This window comes from Ambystoma mexicanum, chromosome 2p (genome assembly GCF_040938575.1).
Source record: "Ambystoma mexicanum isolate Mex_15411 chromosome 2p, UKY_AmexF1_1, whole genome shotgun sequence".
In the NCBI taxonomy this organism is placed as follows: Eukaryota; Metazoa; Chordata; class Amphibia; order Caudata; family Ambystomatidae; genus Ambystoma; species Ambystoma mexicanum.
Genome location: NC_090923.1, coordinates 784,311,186 through 784,328,929, shown reverse-complemented (window position 1 = coordinate 784,328,929; position 17,744 = coordinate 784,311,186). Strand labels below are relative to the sequence as shown.

Here is a 17,744-nt window from a genome sequence, read left to right as displayed (position 1 = left end):
CCATTCTGTAGCAAACAGCTGGCCCACATGCGAGACCTGAAAATACCTGGACCATGAGCCAAACGATTAAATCATCCCAGACATTCTGGCATGGTTATCAATGGTAGCTCATGAGAAAGAGTTGCAAAATTGTACATTTGCATTCCGTTATCCAACTTTGCTGATTGTTTTTTGCTATTGATTGCAACATCTCTTCATGCTCGCTGCCAAGTGCTGCCAAGTGTTGCCAATGATTGCTTCATTCGAAATTTGCAAAGCTCATAACACATGTAGAGCCGCACTTCAGACTGTCAAACTGGACGAGTCTACTTCACTGAGAGTTTCACAGCACCAATCCACTGAATATAAGGTAAGATGGGTTGGGAGCGGAACTGCAGAGACATATTTAAGGAGAGCAAAAGGGGCAAGTGCCCTGGGCCCCCACCTTGGGGAAGGGAGCCTACATGGCTGACTGAAGGAAGTCAGTGTCCATCTTTTTACAAAACTAAAATAACACATACCAGGATATTTTATCGTGCACTGCTGGGGCATCAAACCTGCCGCAAGGCTCTGGCTGACAAGTACATTCAGCTTGTATCAATTATATCAATTAATTGTATAATGTTTTTTGTGTTCATCATAGTACCCACAGTTTGTCCGTTCATGATAGCACAACTCCTATAGTACTTTCACCATTCTTTCCAGAATATATAGATCATGTGCCATACTGACAGTTCAATACATTTTGCGTGCCATGATTTCTCAGAATATAGCTCAGTTTGTTAAGCACTTGTTAGAGATTTGTGTTAATATGCCAGTTCACAGTACCAAATTCCAGCAGGACCGGCTCTCCCTTTCCTATGTCTGAGGTGGATAAACTTGCAGGTATATATACTTTTTCGATAGTAACACTTACTGTGTGCTAGACAGGAATGTAACTGCACCAGTTGGTGCTAGCTGTAAAAACGAACATAGCCTCAGTCTCGTGTAAGTATAGTGCTTTGTTCCTCCAAATGCGGGTTGTTAAAAGTGTCAGTCACCCCCCTCCCAAGACCCAATGAGGAGCATACATTGTTACTAGGGAGAGGTGATTAGGTAGTTAAATTTGAGACATTGGAACTAAAGTGTTGAGGCTTATACCCCGGTTTTGCGAGCGGATGATACAGTGATCCCAGACAAAGCATCTTATTTCACCCTGTAGCACTGTTCTGTCGTCTATAAAATGTTTTGCCTTCTCAATTTCTGGTGGTGTTGTATAGGCTGTTGCTGGATCTTTATTTTCATGTAGGCCCTTCGGTGGAAAGGGTTCCAGACAAAATAGAGCTGATAAAATGTTACAAGCCTCTGTTGAGCAGATGTTCATATGGAAGAAAAGACTGCTTTCTTATCAATTCCGAAGGTATATAACAACTTATGTAACAGTCCCCAAATATGTGTGTTGGGTGCATGCTAAGCTTTGAAATACAATCGAAAATCCCAGATGAAACCATTTAATGGTAATGGTAATGTTTATGTATAAAGCGCCTATACACATGCAGCTTTTCAAAGTGCTCAAAAAGGTTGGGCACACAGAGAAAAAACAAAAGTCGATCAGAGCCCTTGAAATTCTGAGATGATAACGGTCTGCACAGGCAGAGTAAGTGACAAAGATACATTTAACAGTTGCGATAAAGCAAATACGCCTCACAGCGATTCTGCGTTTAGGTTTCTTTCAGTGCACATTAAGGGGTGAAGACGAGGGAGAACAGATAGATGAAGGTTGGAGGTAGATGAGCGGAGGGCTCGAGAGGAACAGTATTTACGTAGGCAATGTTGCAGGTAAATAGGTCCCAGGCCCCAGAAAGTCTTGTGGACAATGCAGAGGGTCTTGAATTATTGCTTGCAGCTACTGGGATCCAGTGAAGTGATTTCAGCACCAGAGAGATGCAGTCCCAAGGCGTGAGGCCAAGGATAACGCTCGCGGTTCTGTTGTGGTTGAGTTCCTGAGGGCGCAAGGCAAAAGCAGGGAGGTTGAGAAAGAGGCTGTTGCAGTAGTTCAGCCTAGATAGAACCAGGGCTCTGGGGACAGTGAGACACTGGGGGAAAGTGAGAAAAAGTAGAGTGTCTCTGAGGAGGTCTAGTTGATAGATGTTTTTGAGATGTCTGAAATGTGAGAGGAGAAGGAGAGAGTGGAGTCATAGATGACCCCAAGGTTTTTGGCTTCACAGGTGGGGGTGGGTGCGGGGCCAAGGGAGGCCAGCCTGAGTGAAAGTGGGAAAGCGGGAGCAGGGGTCTCAATGCGAAGGATCTCAGTTTTACTGGCATTGAGGCAGAGGTTGTTTGCAGCACACCATCACTGGATACCGGACAGACAGACCTATATGAGTGAGGAACAGGAACGGCTGAGGGTAGACTGAAGGATAGTTACGTGTGATCCGCATAACACTGGAAATTAGAGGTGAAAGTAGCAATCACACGTGCCAAGGTAGCCATAAAGACGCTGGAGAACCAGGGGGATAAGTTTGATCACCGCAGGTTGAGAGAGTGATAGTCGAGAGAAAGGCGCCAAGTTTCACCTGGGATGGGTGGTCGGAGAGAAAAGAGGTTAATCACGCCAGAACCTGACCTGTGATTCCCAGGGTGTCACAGTTCACATCAATTAACATATCATTGCAATGCTGTTTACCTGCATTTGTTATAGTGAAAATCAAGCTAGATTCATTGTCCTTTTGCACCATGCTTCTATAAAATATTGTTTTTAAATGTTGTCATGTTAGGTTACTATGTTTATTTTTTATTTATTTATTGTATTTGGTTATACGCCCAAACCCTGGGGTATCATGGCCTAGTTTACAAGGATACTTACATGCTTACAGGTTACGAGAATACTTACATAATAAAAGGTTACAGAAGATCTTAATAGTGTCTTGGTTACATAAGTAGCTAACATTAGGCAGTAGCAGAATGAGTAAGACACAGGTTATAATTTGCAAGTTAAAGAACAATATTAGCATACAAGCATTAACATTTGGTGATGACATGTAGAGGTTTAAGCTACAGGTCAGAGGATCTGGGCTGGGAGTCAGGATGGTAAGGCAATAGATCAAGTGGGGTATCTATCAGGTGGCTAGTATTTGTTAAAGAGCCAGGTCTTTAGCAGTTTCTTAAACTGTTGGAAGGAAGGCTCATTACCGATGTTGGGTCGGAGGGAGTTCCAGATTCTAGGGGCTGCTACAGGGAAGCTGGAGTTGCCTGTTCTGGTGTTATTGAACCGAGGAGGAGCAGGTGTGTGTTGGAATTGGATCTGAGTGTTCTGTTGGTTATTTTGCATGTGAGGCAGTGGTTGAGGTAGGTAGGTGCCTGTGAGGTGATACATATGCAACTGATTTTAAGTGTTTTATGTAATATTCTTGCTTGTATGGGTAGCCAGTGGGCCTCTCTCTGTACTGTGATTTGTGATCCCTCTTGCCAAGAGCTGCTCTCAAGGCCTTGTTCGGTAGTAGTTGCATTTTATTTAGGTTTTTCTTTGAGGTCCCTATTAAGAGTATGTTACAATAATCAATCTTGGCCAAGATGAGGGCTAGTGTGATGCAGTTTTGGGGTGTGAGGAAAGGTCGATTTAGTGCAATGAATTTGGCACTATATGAGGTGGATGATGCAAGTGCATTAATGTGTTTGCCCATGGTGAAGCTGGAGTAGAGGTAAACCTCTAGGGTTTTGAATTGGTGCGAAATGGTGATAGGGGTGCCCTCTATGACTCTCGCTGTGTAATCCAGGGGTAGTTTGCTAAAATAGGCAGGTGCGCCTACTATGAGAATCTCTGTTTTTTCAACATTTAGACATAGGCTGTTGGTCACCATCCAGTTCCGGATCAGAGACTAGATTCTGTTGACACAGATAGTGTCTTGTTCCATATTACCTGTAATGGGGATGAGTATCTGCATATCGTCCGCAAAGTTGCTGTAATTTACTCCCATAGCATCAAGGGCAGCGAACAGTAGCTTAGTGTAAGCATTATATAGCGTCGGGGAGAGGCATGATCCATGTCCGGACGTCCATTGGTACTGTTATGGGATCAGCTGCTTCATTTCCGATGGCTACCCTGGATGTGCGGTCTGAAAAGAAAGATTTCATCCAGGAGGTTGCTTCCTTGGAAAAAGTGGAAATTGTTAACTAGGGTTAGGCATAGTTTGCTGTGGTCCACTAAATCAAATGCCGCAGAAAGGTCAAGTAGTAGAAGGATGCATAGATTTCCTGTGTCTCTCATGGTGTTCTTCTGTTTTTTAAGTCCAATAGGGCTGTACTATGCCTAGGGTAGAAGCCTCATTGCCTGTCTCCTAGCAGGTGGTTATTTTTGAGGTGCGATTGGACTTGGGTATAGGCAATTTTGTCGATAACTTTAAGGAGAAAGGGAACTTTGTTGATTAGTTGGTAGTTGGTGGGGATGGTGGGGTCAAAGGTGGGTTTCTTAAGAAGGGGTGTTACCCAGGCTTCTTTGACGTTGGTGGGGATGTGGTTGGCGCTGAACGAGGCATCAATGAAGTTAGTGATGGTGGGTGCTAGTGCAGGGGCACACTCCTTGACTAGTTTTGCAGGGAACTATTGCTTTTGCAATTGGAGGGTTTGAGTGAGGCTATGGTTTTAAGCACCTGGGTAGTAGTCACTGTTGTGAAATGAAAATGTGGTATGCTTGCTTAATGGTGGTAAGCTCCACTGTGTGTGTTAGAAGTTTTCTTTGTAGGTCAATTTTGTTTTGAAGCATGTTTACTTTAGATGCTAGTACGTCCTGAATAGTGGTGCATCATGCTTTGCTTGGGATGGCGGGGCTGGGAGGTGGGATGGGTGTTTCTAATTCTCTGATAATTGAGAATAGTTCTTTGCTATCAGAAGCAGCATTTGTGACGCGTTGGTTAAGGGAGTTGGCTTTATGGGGGATCACTGCAAGTTTGTAGGTTTTGGAAATAGCAAGGAGTTTATTTTTTGGCTTCACTGGTGGTTTTTTTTCTGGAAAGGTGTTCTAGGGATCTTTTTTTCCTTCTAAGTTCGATGAGATCGCTGTTAAAACAGTTATTGCTGCGTTTGGGCTTAGGAAGTTTAATTCTGAGCGGGGCTACTTCATCTATAGCTGTTTTCAGACAAGTGTGATAGTGCAGTGAAATACTATCAGGGTTGGCAACATCTGGAAGTTGTGCATTAAGTAATTGTTCAGGATGGGCACCAAGATTGTAGGTTTGAGCTTATGTGTGTTTCTCATTAGTACAGGGATGGGGAGTTGTGATAGGGACTGGGCCGTTGGGCGTGGGTATGTTAAATCGAATTAATAGTTGATCATGAGTGACTGATGAGTGATGAGCGATGATGATGTGATTTGCTTATTTTCCAAGTCAGTTCTTAAAACAACATGGTATTATTTTAATTCATAAAGTGAAAAATTCACAAATAATTGCACCTTGCTTTATCATAGGAACTGGGAAACAATGTGATAAAATCCAGAAATTGCAGTTTGGGCTGTAATCCCAGCTTCACCTCTTAATTTAGATGTATGATCCTGGCAAACTCATGTAATCTTGTTTTTCTTAAGCTGCCAAAATTTCCATTCTGCAAAATTTTGAAAATTGTCAGCCCTTAAGAGTCATAGTTCTAAGGGTATGCTCTTCAAAACAGTCTCGCTCATGGTTAAACTGACTATAGTGTTGCATTGTAGTAGTGATCTTTGCGATATTGTACACTACAAAGTCATTTGTTCCCTTTGCTGACTAATAGCACTGCCAATTGAAAACCATAGCTTCTAATTTATATCCACAATCTATCTAATTTGTGTACCTGCTTGAGCACTTTAACATCTAGTGGATTGTTAATCTGAGTCATCTATCTATGCTGGGAGATGTACCCCTTTTTCATACGGCTACTTATCTGTGTCCTGCATTGAACGATACCTTTCTCGTGGCTGCTATTGTTAAAATGTGCCCTGTACCTATGCTTGAACACAAGTACTCTTGTTGTGGACGGAAAATATTGTCCTTCAAATGCTGCTTGTTTATTATTATGATTCCAGCATATTTTCATTTCTGCAGGAAAGAATATCAAACTGTGGGTTGTGATTGCGATGAGGGGGGAGACGGTGTTAGGCAGAAACCTGTGCAGTTCCCTCTGGGAACACTGCAAAAGATTTAGGACTACAGGTGTTTGGCAGTAAAACCACTTGGTAGCAGTCTGTACCACACAGATTCACTTGGTAGCTGTGGCTGAGCAGTCAGACTTCTCTCAAGAAAAGTTAGGCAGTATATGGAGTATACAAGATAGGGCAATTTACACAGTAGAACAAGCAGACACGGAACAGAGCTTGGGTGTAAAGATATATCATTATTTATTTTAAAAACACATCTATGAAAAACACACTGGCACTAATACGGGAAACAAATTCAATTACAATTACTATAAGTATATATCAATCCCCTAACAATATTTCGACAAGTCTAGGTTCCACGGCACCACTTATTTGCAGACAGAGGTGAATGCTTTAACCTAGATGGCACTCTAATATTCGTTAGAACGGGAGAGAAAAGGCACGGTATGAAACCAACTCGATACCAACACTTTTACGAAGCAAATGCAAGGCAAGTAAGGCAGGGTCTACTGTAGATCACAAAGTTCAGAGGCCAGGCCCACTCGGAGAGAGGCAAGGCGGTATGTCCCAAAAAGTATCACAGTGGAAATGCACTTCAAGTCTTTGTAGCAAATTGTCACAGAAAGGTTGGACCAGTTTAGAACAAAAAGTTAAGAAGGTCTGTAGGCGACCCAATGGAAAGGTAAGGATTTAAGACACCTCACGCTAACCGTAACAAGGGAAGCCAGGCGGACACAGTACCTTGTAAGTGGAGAGACAGCTCCGGCGGGGGCAGTTGTTCCTGGTGGTGGATGCAAGTCGGGGCTTTGCCAAGAGATGAGATGGTCTCGTCGTCGAAGAAAAGTTGAAGATCGTTGCACCACCAGGGAAGAGCCCAGCCACAGAGTGCTCCATCACAAGGCACCACCTTTTGGTTGCGGTACAGGCTAGTGGCTAGCCGGTTGCCGGGGTGCTCAGCACGGGCAATTCGACCACTACGCCCTGGAAGCGAAGAAAAAGCAAAGAGACTGGTTGTTCCCACCAGTCAGGGGAAGAAGACTCTCCAGCAGGGAGATCTCCTGTGTTGTTGGGAAGTGGTGAGTCGGTTCAGCAGGGCTCCACCGGAGGTGCCATCATTGCAGGTCGGCTCAGCTTTACCCTCGACGGATTCTTAGGTTCTGTGGCGACTTCTGAAGATCCAGTCCCAAAAGCCCTGCTTTTATGCAGAAAACCCCCATTCATTCAGCCTAGCTGTCAATCAAAACACGCTAAGTCGTGAGCGGGGCGGCTCACCACTTGGGCCAATCACACCAGAGTGCGACTTGAATTGGCCCTCCCACACCCCCTGTGCTACCCAGACAGAATGGCACCACTTTGGAGGGCTTCTGTGCAGAAGCCCGCCAAAAGTGGAACAAAGGGCTCAACCTTTAGTTCGGAGTTACAGAGGCGAACACATACGCCATTTTAAAAACCGAGTTCTGGCAGAAAATACCACCCGGTAGATTTATTTAAGACAAATAAACCGGCAGTATGCTAGAGACTAACGTGAAAAAGTATTAGCCTCCAACAATGGGAAGAATCCCATAGGAATATATTCGGGGTCGAATATAAAAAGTAGTTTCCACTGCCACCAGCCAAAACTCGACGAGGGGGGACGGGACAGTGCCCCCTCGAACAACAGACCCAGGGGTAATCGGATTACCCCTACCAGTACGTCCACAATAGGATGGTTTGTACTAGTTCTGTTAGTAAATTTGGGTCTAGTAAAGTCAATGGTGACTTTACATGCCCTGGGAGACAGTAGTCAGTCCCAGGGTATGGAGTCTATAGTGGGGATCCTCTAGGACACCCCAGTGTTACGGCACGGAGGGTGCGGTGCAACACACATTGTAAAACACATGAGACCCTATGGAGTAAAAGACCCCATAGAACACATTGATATTCAAAGGAATCAACCATATACATGTCCAAGAGTGGGAGAAAAGAGTCTCCTCTTGGCAGGATGGGAAAAAAAAAAAAAACTCCAGACTCACTAGGTTAGGAAATTCAGCCTAAACAGAAAATTCTCTCTAACAGACGGGATCAGAGATTATGGATCCTGTAATTTCTCTGGCTAAGAGGGGCCTCTAAAATAAATATCTGTCCCCGGACACTAAAATTCGTTTAGATGGTCCTATGCGGAAGAACGCAGTAAGCTTATAGAATGTATTTTTGTATACATGTTAGAAGGGACCATTTTAAGTGAGGGCTATTGCTTCTGGTTTGCTGGTTTAGTGTGGTTTCTGAATGCATTTGCTATATGATTCAGTCATCTATTTCACATTTGGAGACTTTCATTGCATGAAATTTAAATATGTGTTATATACGCATATACACATTCTTTGGAGAATTCTGTTTTCATTCATTCATTGTTGTTACATTTCATATAGATTTATTTGCTTATTTACTTCCATCTTTATAAACTCTATAGTCCTAATGCCTTCTAGCAATTTCGATTTTAAATGTTTGTGACCCTCACATTGTTTAAGCTTTCCTTTGCTTTGTTTATGGTGGTTTATGCTTAATTTAAAATAAAAGTATTTTCGTACTAATGCCAGGATTGCTCACTGTGAGGAATTGCCATCTGGCAAGGCGGCAAAGGCCGAGCTTTTTTGATTCTTATTAATACATAAAATGATGCAGGTGATTTCTTCTCCAAGGGTGTAATCTGCTAACCAGATCCCCCCTTTGTCGCAACTCCATGCCAAATGCATACTGTACTTGAGCCCTGCAGCATCAGTAGCCTGATCCGCAGCACCCGCTCAGCTCATGGCACAGAGCAGGTTCAAAAGTTACAAGATGCCCTCTGGACCGCCACAGTGACAGAAAAGACACTGCCACACAGGGGCGACATTTAAGATATGTCCCCTGTAAGCAAACTATTATGATCATGAGTACCCGATGATGGTGGCAGGGTACTGTCTATGAATAAGTTATGCATGAGTTTAGGCATAGTACATGGTATTACTTTTGATCATAGCTGCCACTTCCCAATTGATATCGCACATGTGTCTGCTATTGTGAATCAGCTCTTCAGTGAAAGGGAATGTGTATTGGCGTAAGATGGGCCAATAATGCAACAAATAAAGGAAGGAAACCCAGATGACACAGACAGCTGTCCTGGGCTGAGGTCTCAATGGAGCACACCCATCCAGGAGGAGTAACCTCACAGCAAGGTTCTGCATGTCTAAAGGATTTTGTTGTCAGTATGGAGGGCCTGGGGGCCTCATCATGTCAAGTATCGACTATGCAAACAGCCTCTACCTCGGTATACCGGAATACCTACTGAAGAAGCTACAACGGATCCAAAACACTGCAGCCAGACTACTCCTCAAACTATCCAGAAGAGACCACATCACCCCGGCCCTAAAAACACTACACTGGCTCCCAGTAAAACAGCGTATCATCTTCAAAACAATGTGCATAACGCACAGGGCAATCAGCGGACAAGGAGCCGAATTCCTACAAAAAAAAATAACAATCTACAAGCCAACGAGACCACTCAGGTCAACCAACGAAATCCGACTGGACCAAAAACTTTACATCAAGAAGAAACTCGGAGGCACCGCTTTCTACCACTTAGCCGCGAAAACCTGGAACAACATCCCAAAATTGATAAGGAACACCAAAGACCACCTTAAATTCAGAAAATTACTAAAAACCTACCTCTTCAGCACCGGAGACTAAAACCGAAACAACAATAAGACAAACGAATCATCAAAAAAGGACAGTGACAAACCGGTAGAACCGACAGAAGTACCCTGGGCACCAGCAGGGCTGACGCTGGACACAGGGGTCCACCCGCGAGACCCAGAGAAACGGATACAACTACTCCAGCCAACCCTTACCATCCCCCACCGCCCTCACAGCCACAACTAGGTCCCACGAGGCTGTGGAACAGACAAGATACCACCAATCACCACACAACCGGGTGTATGGACAATAGCAGCGGCGCTAGTCATGTGGAGGGGGGGAGGAGCATGCAAGGTTATTAAGGGAGCGGGCGGAGGGGACAGCTAGATCCTCAAACGGCCTCGAATGGAAAATCGGGCACGTACCTCCTGAGGCTCAGGGTGTACAAGCATCCCGTCGGGTAAGATTACACGAGCCCAACCGGTTTCAGTCCAGGATAGAGATGACTAACGAATACCATTAACAATTTCCTTCTCTGCATACACCTCTCAAACTCCAAACCAAACACAACTACAAACCTCTAGCGCAGCAAACCGCACAAACTTCACTACACTGCAACAACAAAACAAAAAAACACATAGACTCACACATCAGCACACGACGACTACCGGCCGCATACACCCCAGGCCCAGCCGACGGAACCATCGGGCTGAGGCTGCCAACAGCACATCACTGCAATCTTGCACTTTTCCAGCCTCCACCCACTAACCCACCATCCCCCCCCCCTCTTTCAGAGCCGCCAGAGCGCCAGGGGACCACTCCGGTGGTGATAGTGCGCGGTACAAATGACCTTTAACATTAACATTAACATTAACATGAGGGAAGGGGCAGGAGTAGGATAGGCAGGAGTGCTCTGGACACTGAAAGAAGCCTTTCACCATCTTGTTTCTCGCTGTCTTGCTTTCTCTTTCCTGTCTCCTCAACTTCCACTGGAGCAAAGCAATTTGGGTGGGATATTAACAGTGCAAGGTCCACTCCTGCCAGGAGCAGGGGTTGGTCCCCTAAAGCAGGCTATGCTTAGACCAATCACTTGAGGACATGTGCCTTTAAAGAAGAGGTCTCACACCCCTTTAGGAGAAATCACTCAGTTCCTCATGGATCCTTTAAGGCCGAAGAGACGTTCTGAACATTCTCACCTGGAATTCCTTTGGGACAGTTGCACTGTCCAAAGCCCTCAGCCTGTGGTGAAGAAGGAGCCGTCCAAGACACAAGGAAGTTCCGTCCCATAACCACTCCCGTGGAACATCAGGAGTGACCAGTGCCGTGGACCAGGACCATCCACTCTGCAACAGATCTTCTGTGCCAGAAGACCAGGCCCTGAACTGGAACATCCAGTCCTCAAGTCCTTTGTAAAGGCCTCACAGTAACCAGAGGGCCAGACAACCCAAAGCTCCCTGTTCTATCGCACCAAACTGGTCACTCCATGTACCCACATCCTGAACAATAGGGATGGCACTGGTATCTGCGTTCCTTCAACCAGCTGAACAATTGCACTGCATCTAAACCAGCTCAACACTGCATTGTGTCCTAGCAAAGCATGTCATCTGTTAGGTCCGAAGAGACTGCTCAAGGCCGGAACCAAAATGGAATCTCTGGAGGGTCCCTGCCCAACTCTAACTAGGGGTTTCAGCACGGCTTGGCCTAGCTAGCCCAAGAACTGCTGCCTTAATGATCGCATATTGACACGCTCACGGTCACCATTTTGATGACTGTCGCCTGCCAACTCAAACCGCTGGAGCGTCATTCCCCGACCTCTCCCAGCATCTAAAACCTGACTTGGCCTGGCCAACTGCAAAGCCTTCTTGGGACTGCCCTGATCTTAATCACTTGAATCGTTGCCATTCAATTAAACAGAGGGCCTGCATTCACCCCTTCTTGATGCCTGCATGCTACGAGGACGTCCGCGATCCTACATGCTCAAACTGAGCCTGATCAGCTTGCATCATGGTTAGACACTAGATCTGGTGTTTAAGCGCACTAAGAACTAAATCCATGTACTGAACTGCCCCCACAGTCCACTGGGACCCAACAGACATGTTAGGCCATGATCGCTCCTGTTTTTTGCAAGTTATCTTTTTATGGTAGTACTTTCCTACTACCCGTGGAACTACACTTAAAGTGCTACTTTCTTCAGTTTGTTCCATCGTCTGTCTTTCCTGTGAGGTGGGTTTTTGTATAGTAATATCTTTTCTTTCTAAATGCAGGTAGTGAGTCTTATTAAAGTGTTTATATTTTTTATAGAACCTTGATGTTTAAAAAAAACTTTATTTATAAGATGGTCAGAACATATAGCATATTGCATTTCATGATCACCATATTACGTGTAAATGTTTTAGTCCCTCCCACAGAATTTCAGATTCATGCACATAGTCCTCAAGAGTAATTCGCGGCCACAGGTTCAAATAAGGCAAGAAAAGTTCTGAATGGTGACCAAATGTCTTTATGTCAGCTAGTGGGGAAAAAGTTTGGACAAAACCTTCTTCACATTCATTTACATATATCATGTACTTAATCCAACAGTTCAGGCTAGGTGCAGTTCTGGATTTCCAGCATTTAAGTATGTTTTTTTTGCCACAGCGAAGGCCACATTGAACAACCTGCATGTTTTTATGGGGGCCTTCCCGATGTCTCCAAGTAGGTATTTAATAGGAGCAAGAGGAATGGGGATATACAGGATGTCATTTACAGTATTGGCCACCCCCACCCCCTGAATTCAAGTATGAGAGGGCATGCCCAATACATATGGAAAGAGTCTGCATTTTCGGCCGGGCACTTAGGGCAGCTAGGTGATACATCAGAGGAGACTTTCGCCATTCTCATGGGAGTAAGGTATAAATGGTTCAGGATTTTGAATTGAATCAATCTCAAGTTTGCAGTGATTGACACTGATTTGGTGAGCTGGATGCATTAAGCCCATTGTATTTCATCAATAGATAAGTCTAAGTCCCATTCCCATATACATTTCATGGAGTTATGAGAGGGGGTATGAGTTTGTATCATTTTATACAATCTGGAGGTTCCACAGCCAACACCCTTGGGCACCGTGATGGCAAGGATAAATGGGTGTGTCAATGGTTCATCCAGAAAGGAGGGCTACCGACTCTGAAATGCTGATCTCATCCTATGGTACTGAAGGGCCATGAGAGGGTCCGAGGCCCAACCTAGCCAAGAAGTCCGCCAGCCACACGACCCTCCTATCCGGAAACATGTCTCTCAAAGTTAACTGGCCATGGGGATCCCAAGCATTCTTAATGGACGGGTCATATGTGGGAGCTATCCCAGCAAAACACTGCAGGGGCAAAGCACTGTTATAATAATAATATGTTTATTGTGATTTAGTCCATAATTTGAACGTTACACAAAATTAAACATATAAAATGCAATTAAATAAAATAAGATAGGAGAAAAGGGGGGCTCTAGAATAGAACACTCCTGTGCTGAGCTCGGTATTAGGTCTGATGGTCTCGTATTGGTCTATGCAAGGTCACAGGTGGGGAAAGGTAAACCCAACACCTTTGTATTGAAATAGTCGGAATTCCTGGTTACCTTGCAGCAAGTTAGTTTTATTGCATCTTGTGACTACAAAGATTTCCCGCTGAATGTGGCATATGAATGTGTATTTCTTTAATATTCATAAAGTAGACACATTGGGCCTCATTACGAGTCCGGCGGTAACCTGCCGGTTTTTCCGGCTCGGTTACCGCCGGACTCGTATTACCATTCCGCCTCCATGATTCCCGGAATTACCGGGGCATTACAACCCCGGTGACCCGGGAATTCCGAAGGCGGAATTCGGTAAATCCCCATTCCCATTGAGTCCAACAGGACTCAATGGGAATGGGGACCATGGAAACACTGCCACCTTCTTGTGATGGTGCCGGTGTTTCCACGTCCGGCTGCAGGCGGGCATTGTTAAACCCGCCAGGTCAGACCTGGCGGGAATGACACCTCCGCCTGCAGGACTCCGAATTACCCGGTATGGAAACAACGGTGGAGGTGGGTTTAATGCCACCGTTATTTCCATACCGGGTGACTCGTAATGAAGCCCATGTTCTAAAGAGTGGTCACCTGACACGTGTTTCGATCCCGAAGGTTCTTTCTCAAGGCAATGAGGTAATGTAGCTTGTGGAGTATCGAAAGAAACTGGTATCATAAAGAGCCGTGTGGCAGGACGTTCAATTGTTGACCTCATGGAATTTCATGGCTGTTGCCCTGCGTACGCCAAAACTGCAGCAAATGAAATTCATAAAATACATAAAACATAAGTGATCATATAGCTTCCATTCAATACTGTGATTCATCAAGTAAGTTGTCAAGAGAAGGATGCAAAGTAAAATATGTTCAGAGCAATAGAAGGCAATATGGGAATGGATTCACAACCTTCTAGCTGGTAATAGGAGGAAAGGTCATAGTAATCAATACAAACATTAATACTAGCATTAAGGCCCAGTGGTACCCCGGGTAGGGGGATGTTAGGCAGAATCATATGCAGTACCCTTTGGGAACACCACACACAATTAAGACTACAAGTGCAAGTACAAATTCACCTCTGGTACGAGCCTGTGCTACACAGTAAAGTGGTAACGATGGCTGTGCAGAAGTTACACAAAGGACTGCAATTGCTATGGTTCAAACACACATTGAATCAAGGTTTCTGAGTAAAAGAATATACATTTATTTACACCATCATTTGTAAAACAGTTCACTAAAATAAAGTAACATAACATCACAATCTTAATATACTACACAACACCCAATCAATTCTGGACAAGTTAAGCTTAAAATGAAGTGTGAGCAAAATGGCAGTCCAGCAATTTAAAAAGGGAGAGAAAGACAAGGTTATACAAAACCAAACAGCACCAACAAGTCAGTAGGCAGGGTAATCTAGAAAAGGCTTACTACAACTAGGATTCAAATCAATGGCCTGGGCCAATGTTAATGGTTCAGAGTCTTTGCAGAGGATCACACAGTTGAGAGTAGTTTGCGATTAAGTCTCTGCCAAGAGTTTGAAATGAAATTGGTCGAAGGAAAAGGTATTTAAAAGAGTAGAGAAGGACAAGCCCTCAGATTGGCGAACGATTTAAAACACTTTCACCCCGGTCAGACGGAACGGACAACTGTGTTTGAACAGTACCTTAGAAGAAGAAGAATGCTGTAGCTGAGGCAGAAGTTCCTGGCAGACCCTGCAGGCTCATGGTTCTTGAAGCGACTGTTGGACTGACACGAAGGAGGAAGACTTGAGGGTCCCAGGGCCCAGGGAAGAAACCAGCCTCAGAGCAAGGCAACAAATAAAAGGTGCGCCTCTTAAAACCCAAACAAAGTCTGGTCCTCCTGGCTATCCGGTCCACTACAGCTGTGCACAGCAAATTCGACCAGGGTTGGGAGGCCTTGCTTGGTGTTTGGCGAACTGGTTGGTCTCACCAGCTCAAGGGAAGAAGATTCCTTGCAGATCTTCTCTGTTGAAGTTTAGGAGATTTGGAACCACAGCAGGGCTCACCAGGAGGTTCAGTAGTTGCAGCAGTCCTCTTCCTTCAGCTTCTCTTCGGTTCTCTCGATCCAGTAGCGACTCTGCTTTCCAAGTCCCAGAGACCTGCCTTTTATGCAATTTTCCCCCATTCACACAACCTGGCTGTCAATCACACAGCAGGGTGGCTGTCCTGGCTGGATAGTCACTTAGCCAATCAAACAAGAGAGCGACTTGGGTCAGCCTAAAACCCTCCCTCACATCCCGTCTACCTAGACTCTCAGGCGCCTAAGGAAGGCTTCTGTGCAGAAGCCCACCAAAGAACGGCGAACAAAGGAACCAAACCTGGTTTGGCACGCAGAGTAAAACACAGAAAAGACCTTTACAAAAAGAAATGGCGAATAAACCCAGCCAGAACCAAATAAAGGTAAATGGGGTCCAGCGGATTTAAGTTGCTAACATAGCCTAACACCGTACTAAGGGTATTTTCATAGACCACGGTAGGAAAAATATGGTAGATACCATGGCCACCAGCCAAATCTTAAAGAAAGGGGAACAAAATAATGCTCCATGAGAGACAGACAAAAAAGGGGTAACTATTTACCCTTCCCAGTACTCTATGTAAGATAGTTTGTACTGGGTCTGTGAATTTAAAAAGACTAATAAAATCAATGGCAACTTTACATGTTCTGGGAGAAAGTAGTCAGTCCCTGAAAGTGGAGTTTAAAGTGGGAAGTCTGAAAAAGACAACCCTCTGTCACTGCACTGAAGGCGCTGTGTGACGAACAGTAAAAGATGATGCCTATGGAGTAGGTGAGGCTCCAGAGTCTATGAACACAAACATGTAAAACACACACAGCAAAACACATGTAAAAGTGGGAAGAAAGGCTCACACTCTTACCAGGTGAAAAACATAAATCCTAGAAATCTAGCAAAGCTGCTGAGGGACACAGTAGGTAAGGGAAATTAGCCATTCTAGAGAATTCTCCCTAACAGGGGAACAGCACCCTTGATCAGGCAGGAAAGTTTTGACATGCTGCCATACACTACATAAAGCAAGTTGCACAGTAATGATATCAGAATTCAAACAATAGTCCCAGAAGCAATCCACAGTAATGGCCTAGTAGCTGTGGACAAATCTACCCAGCATGCACATATATAAAGGCCCCAGCTTGTCAGATTGTGTGAGTTCATGTCTAGCAGATTCCAGTTTTCCTACTATACCACAGATACGGCAATACCTGCCTTCTAGTGCTACCTTTGTGTGGGGGCCCAAAACAGCCATTACCAATAGTTGATTTATATGAAGTTTCAGTAAGAACTGTCTTACATCCGGGGTAACACACAAAATCAGGTAAGGCTGGATTTTCCTGTATCGGTGTACTACATGCGATACTGCCTCATACCCTTTTAGCTTTGACAGATGTATGTAATTCCCGCACCAGTCCCATCTATTAAGTTTGTGCTCAAACGATTTTTTCAAGCGCACATACGATCTGTCTGTCTTGTGGGCAAAAGAGCAATCGATCTCCAAGAAAAATGTTTTGATCAGGGACTTATAATTGAGACTTTGCAGGACCCTCTCAGAATCGTGATGTTGTCCAACCAATGCAAGTAGTTTACAAGCTGGGTCAGCACAGGATTAAAAAAAAACACCCCCCAGTCCGGAGGGCCATGCCCCTTAGTGATGTTAGTCCTAGCTCCAGGCGGAGGAATTCCATTGAACAAGAGCGTCCCAGTCCCAGTACTGCACGCCAGTAATGACCTTCGAGCCTGTTCAGCCAAGTTAGATCTTGGATAGCCAATGCCTCAAGGCCATAGAGGATGACTGGGACAAAACACTGCTGGTAAAGCTTAACAATCTCAGCCATGCTGTATGCCGCGTGTCCTTTGGCAAACTTACATGCTTGAAGAGTGAGGAGCTTAGCTCACCTCTTTTTATGGGCTATTATCAGCACCTAGTCTGCCCGGACGTGAAACTCCAGGCCTAAATAGGTGTAGGATAGAGAATAATCTATATTACCAATTAAGGTATCTATCCTAGTACGACTGACCTTATTTCTGGTGATCAAAATGATACTGTTTTTTTTCAAATTAACGGTCAAACCTAATTGAGAGGCGTACATTGCCAATTCATTAAGCAGGTTCTTTATCCCCGAGATGGTCCGATCGAGTAATACCAAATCGTCGGTATATAACATGCCAACAATAGGAGTATCGCCTATCTTCGGGGGGTAATTAGATTTTGCAGACATGCAGGGAAGAAGATCAGCAATGTATAGATTATACAGTGTAGGGGCCGCCACACACCCTTGATTAACACCTAGTTTATGTGGATGGGGTCAGAAACTTCCCCCTCGTTATTCAGTCTGACGCTAGCTAAGTTGTTACTGTGTAAGAGAACCGAAATATGTAGTAGCCAGTTTTGACAGTTCAGAGCTCTAAACTTAGCCCATAAGGTCTCCCGATTAACATGGTTGAATG

General features: G+C 44.7%; 1 protein-coding gene across 1 annotated transcript in view; it reads left to right on the top strand.

The window, feature by feature from the left end:
• The first annotated feature begins 262 nt into the window (after nt 1-262).
• Nucleotides 263-17,744, top strand: part of LOC138566789 (cytochrome P450 2F2-like) — a 948,082-nt gene continuing 930,600 nt past the window's right edge. The window contains exon 1 of the mRNA XM_069644443.1: nt 263-349. The gene's annotated coding sequence lies outside the window, so the exon portion shown is untranslated. The remainder of the gene's footprint in view (nt 350-17,744) is intronic.